The following is a 6,309-nucleotide window of genomic DNA, read 5'->3' on the forward strand; positions in this document are numbered from 1 at the left end:
CTGGGTTGTTTTCAGCTTCTGGCTATTATAAATAAGGTTGCTATGAACATAGTGGAGCATGTGTCCTTGTTATATGATGTTGGAACATCATTTGGGTATATGGGAGTGGGATAGCTGGGTCCTCAGGTAGTACTATATGCATTTTTCTGAGGAACCTCCAGACTGATTTCCAGAGTGGTTGTACCAGCTTGCAATCCCACCAGCAATGGAGGAGTGTTCCTCGTTGTCCACATCCTTGACAGTAACCGCTGTCACCTGAGTTTTTGATCTTAGTGATTCTGAGTGGTATAGGGTGAAATCTCAGGGTTGTATTGATTTGCATTTCCCTTATGACTAAAGATGTTGAACATTTCTTTAGGAGCTTCTCAGTCATTTGATATTCCTCAGCTGAGAATTTGTTGTTTAGCTCTGTACCCTACTTTTTAAAATAGGGTTATTTGGCTCTCTGGAGTCTAACTTCTTGAGTTCTTTGTATATTTCAGATATTAACCTCTATCAGATGTAGGATTGGTAAAGATCTTATCCCAATCTGTTGGTTGCCACTTTGTCCTAATGACAGTGTCCTTTGCCTTACAAAAGCATGCAATTTTATGAAGTCCCACTTGTTAATTCTTGATATTAGAGCATAAGCCATTGGTGTTTTGTTCAAGAAATTTTCCCTAGTGGCCATGTGTTCAAGGCTCTTCCCCACTTTTTCTTCTATTAGTTTGAGTGTATCTGGTTTTATATGGAGGCACTTGATCCACTTTGACTTAAACTTTGTACAGGGAAATAAGAATGGATTGATTTGCATTCTTCTACATGCTGACCTCCAGTTGAACTAGCACAATTTGTTGAAAATGCTATCTTTTGAGAGAGAGCTCACCGCCCTGACAAGTGGACAGTCCTGAGACTGCAGAGCAAGAGAGACCACCAACACTGCCCACCCCTGCCCACATCCCTGGCTCAAGAGGAAACTGTATAGGGCCTCTGGGAACAGGAAGATAGGGGTACTCAAGCAGCAGTACCACACACCACCCAGACCTGAAGGGACCAGGTCAACAGCTCCCTGCACCCAAATCCTGTGGGAGGGAGAGCTAAACCTACAGAGGGGCAGACATGCCTGGGAAGCCAGAAGAGACTACACTCTGCCCACATTTCTGACTCCAGAGGAAAACACCTAATGCCATCTGGGATCCTGGTGCACAGGGGGCAGGCCCTTCTGGTTGCTGCCCTCACGGAGAGTTCAAAAGCAGCTACCCATGAGCCACTCATGAGCCCCAGGAACAGAGGTAAGACCAAATTTTCTGCTCCAAGCGACCTGCCTGATGGACTCAGGACACAGGCCCACAGGAACAGCTGAAGACCAGTAGACAGGAAAGACTACAGGCCTGAAAGCAGAACACTCTGTTCCCATAACTGGCTGAAAGAGAACAGGAAAACAGGTCTACAGCACTCCTGACACACAGGCCTATAGGACAGTCTAACCACTGTCAGAAATAGCAGAACAAGGTAACACCAGAGACAACCTGATGGCAAGAGGCAAGCGCAGGAACCCAAGCAACAGAAACCAAGACTACATGGCGTCATCGGAGCCCAATTCTCGAACAAAGCAAACACTGAATATCCAAACACACAAGAAAAGCAAGATCTAGATTTAAAATCATATTTTATCATGATGCAGGAGGACTTGAAGAAAGACAAAGAACTCCTTTAGAGAAATGCAGGAAAACATAAATAAACAAGTAGAAGCCTATAGAGAGGAATCACAAAAATCGCTGACAGAATTCCAGGAAAACACAATCAAACAGGTGAAGGAATTGAAAATGGAAATAGAAGCAATAAAGAAAGCACAAAGGGAGACAACCCTGGATGTAGAAAACCAAAGGAAGAGACAAGGAGCTGTAGATACAAGCTTTACCAACAGAATACAAGAGATAGAAGAGAGAATCTCAGCAGCAGAAGATTCCATAGAAATCATTGACTCAACTGTCAAAGATAATGTAAAACAGAAAAAGCTACTGGTCCAAAACATACAGGAAATCCAGGACTCAATGAGAAGATCAAACCTAAGGATAATAGGTATAGAAGAGAGTGAAGACTCCCAGCTCAAAGGACTAGTAAATATCTTCAACAAAATCATGGAAGAAAACTTCCCTAACCTAAAGAAAGAGATACCCATAAGCATACAAGAAGCCTACAGAACGCCAAATAGATTGGACCAGAAAAGAAACTCCTCCCGTCACATAATAATCAAAACACCAAATGCACAAAATAAAGAAAGAATATTAAAAGCAGTAAGGGAAAAGGGTCAAGTAACATATAAAGGCAGACCTATCAGAATCACACCAGACTTCTCACCAGAGACTATGAAAGCCAGAAGATCCTGGACAGATGTCATACAGACCCTAAGAGAACACAAATGCCAGCCCAGGTTACTGTATCCAGCAAAACTCTCAATTAACATAGATGGAGGAACCAAGAAATTCCATGACAAAACCAAATTTACACAATATCTTTCGATGAATCCAGCCCTACAGAGGATAATAAATGGTAAAGCCCAACATAAGGAGGCAAGCTACACCCTAGAAGAAGCAAGAAACTAATCGTCTTGGCAACAAAACAAAGAGAAGAAAAGCACACAAACATATAACCTCACATCCAAATATGAATATAACAGGAAGCAATAATCACTATTCCTTAATATCTGCCAACATCAATGGTCTCAACTCCTCAATAAAAAGACATAGATTAACAAACTGGATGTGCAATGAGGACCCTGCATTCTGCTGCCTACAGGAAACACACCTCAGAGACAAAGACAGACACTACCTCAGAGTGAAAGGCTCGAAAACAACTTTCCAAGCAAATGGTCTGAAGAAGCAAGCTGGAGTAGCCATTGTAATATAGAATAAAATCGATTTTCAACCAAAAGTCACCAGAAAAGATAAGGAAGGACACTTCATATTCATCAAAGGAAAAATCCACCAAGATGAACTCTCAATCTTAAATATCTATGCTCCAAATACAAGGGCACCTACATACATAAAAGAAACCTTACTAAAGCTCAAAGCACACATTACACCACACACAATAATAGTAGGAGGTTTCAATACCCCACTCTCATCAATGGACAGATCATGGAAACAGAAATTAAACAGAGACGCAGACAGACTAAGAGAAGTCATGAACCAAATGGACTTAACAGATATTTATAGAACATTCTTTCCTAAAACAAAAGGATATACATTCTTCTCACCACCTCATGGTATTTTCTCCAAAATTGACCATATAACTGGTAATAAAACAGGCCTCAACATATACAGAAAGATAGAAATAATCCCATGCGTCCTAACAGACCAACACAGGCTAAAGCTGGTCTTCAATAACAATAAGTGAAGAACTCCTACATATACATGGAAGTTGAATAATGCTCTACTCAATGACAACCTGGTTAAGGAAGAAATAAAGAAAGAAATTAAAGACTTCTTAGAATTTAATGAAAATGAAGGTACAACATACCCAAACTTATGGGACACAATGAAAGCTGTGCTAAGAGGAAAACTCATAGCTCTGAGTGCCTGCAGAAAGATACAGGAGAGAGCATATGTCAGCAGCTTAACAGCACACCTAAAAGCTCTAGAACAAAAAGAAGCAAATACACCCAGGAGGAGTAGAAGGCAGGAAATAATCAAACTCAGAGCTGAAATCAACCAAGTAGAAACAAAAAGCACTATACAAAGAATCAACAGAACCAAAAGTTGGTTCTTTGAGAAAATCAACAAGATAGATAAACCCTTAGCCAGACTAACGAGAGGATACAGAGTGTGTACAAATTAACAAAATCAGAAATGAAAAGGGTGACATAACTACAGAATCAAAGGAAATTCAAAAAATCATCAGATCCTACTATAAAGCCTATACTCAACAAAACTTGAAAATCTGCAGGAAATGGACAATTTCCTAGACTGATACCAGGTACCGAAGTTGAATCAGGAACAGGTAAACCATTTAAAGAAACCCATAACTCCTAAAGAAATAGAAGCAGTCATTAAATGTCTCCTAACCAAAAAGAGCCCAAGTCCAGATGGGTTCAGTGCAGAATTCTATCAGACCTTCATAGAAGACCTCATACCAATACTATCCAAAGTATTCCACAAAATTGAAACAGATGGAGTGCTACCGAATTCCTTCTATGAAGCCACAATTACGCTTATACCTAAACCGCACAAAAACCCAACAAAGAAATAGAACTTTAGACCAATTTCTCTTATGAATATCGATGCAAAAATACTCAATAAAATTCTTGCAATCCAAAGGACACTGTTGTTAGGACAAAACGACAACCAACAGATTGAGAAAAGATCTTTACCAATCCTACAACAGATAGAGGGCTTATATCCAAAATATACAAAGAACTCAAGAAGTTAGACCGCAGGGAGACAAATAACCCTATTAAAAAATGGGGTTCAGAGCTAAACAAAGAATTCACAGCTGAGGAATGCCGAATGGCCGAGAAACACCTAAAGAAATGTTCAACATCTTTAGTCATAAGGGAAATGCAAATAAAAACAACCCTGAAATTTCACCTCACACCAGTGAGAATGGCTAAGATCAAAAACTCAGGTGACAGCAGATTCTGGCAAGGATGTGGAGAAAGAGGAACACTCCTCCATTGTTGGTGGGATTGCAGACTGGTACAACCATTCTGGAAATCAGTCTGGAGGTTCCTCAGAAAATTGGACATTGAATTACCTGAGGACCCAGCTATACCTCTCTTGGGCATATACCCAAAAGATGCCCCAACATATAACAAAGACACATGCTCCACTATGTTCATAGCAGCCTTAAATAAATTATAAATATAATAGCCAGAAGCTGGAAAAAACCCAGATACCCTTCAACAGAGGAATGGATACAGAAAATGTGGTATGTCTATACGATGGAATATTACTCAGCTATCAAAAACAATGACTTTATGAAATTCATGTGCAAATGGATGGAACTGGAAAATATCATCCTGAGTGAGGTAACCCAATCACAGAAAAACACACATGGTATGCACTCATTGATAAGTGGATATTAGCCCAAATGCTTGAATTACCCTAGATGCACAGAACACATGAAACTCAAGAAGGATGACCAAAATGCGAATGCTTCACTCCTTCTTTAAAAGGTGAACAAGAATACCCATGGAAGGGAATAGGGAGGCAAAGTTTAGAACAGAGGCAGGAGGAACAGTCATTCAGAGCCTGCCCCACATGTGACCCATACATATACAGCCACCAAACTAGATAAGATGGATGAAGCAAAGAAGTGCAGGCTGACAGGAACCGGATGTAGATCTCTCCTGAGAGACACAGCCAGAAATCAGCAAATACACAGGCGAATGACATCATTAAACCACTGATCTGAGAACGGGACCCCCATTGACAGAATTAGAGAAAGGACTGGAAGAGCTTGCAGGGCCTTGAGACACCATATGAAGAACAGTGCCAGCCAACCAGAGCTTCCAGAGACTAAGCCACTACACAAAGACTATACATGGACTGACCCTGGGTTCCAACCTCATAGGTAGCAATGAATATCCTAGTAAGAGCACCAGTGGAAGGGGAAGCCCTTGGTCCTGCTAAGACTGAACCCCCAGTCAATGTGATTGTTGGGGGGAGGGTGGTAATGCGGGGAGGAAGGGGAGGGGAAACCCGTATAGAAGGGGAGGGGGAGGGGCTAGGGGAATGTTGGTCCGGAAACCGGGAAAGGGAATAACAATCAAAATGTAAATAAGAAATACTCAAGTTAATAAAGATGAAAAAAAATGCTATCTTTTTTCCATTGGATGGTTTTAGCTCCTTTGTCAAAGATCAAGTGACCATAGGTGTGTGAGTTCATTTCCTGGTCTTCAAGTCTATTACATTCATTTGACTGCCTGTCTCTGTACAAATACCATACGGCTTTTATCATTATTGCTCTGTATTACTACTTGAGGTCAGGGATTCCCCCAGAAGTTCTTTTATTGTTGAGGATAGTTTCGACATCCTGGGTTTTTTGTTATTCCAAATGATTTTGCAAAATCCTCTTTCTAACTGTTTGAAGAATTGTGTTGGAATTTTGATGGGGAGTGCATTGAATCTGTAGATCGCTTTTGGCAAAATGGCCATTTTTACTACATTAATCTTGCCAATCCATGAGCATGGGAGATCTTTCCATCTCCTGAGATTTTCTTCAATTTCTTTCTTCAGGGACTTGAAGTTCTTCTCATACAGATCTTTCACTTTCTTGATTAGAATCACACAGAGGTATTTAATGTTATTTGTGACTATTGTGAAGGAT

This window comes from Rattus rattus, chromosome 18 (genome assembly GCF_011064425.1).
Source record: "Rattus rattus isolate New Zealand chromosome 18, Rrattus_CSIRO_v1, whole genome shotgun sequence".
Taxonomy (NCBI): Eukaryota; Metazoa; Chordata; class Mammalia; order Rodentia; family Muridae; genus Rattus; species Rattus rattus.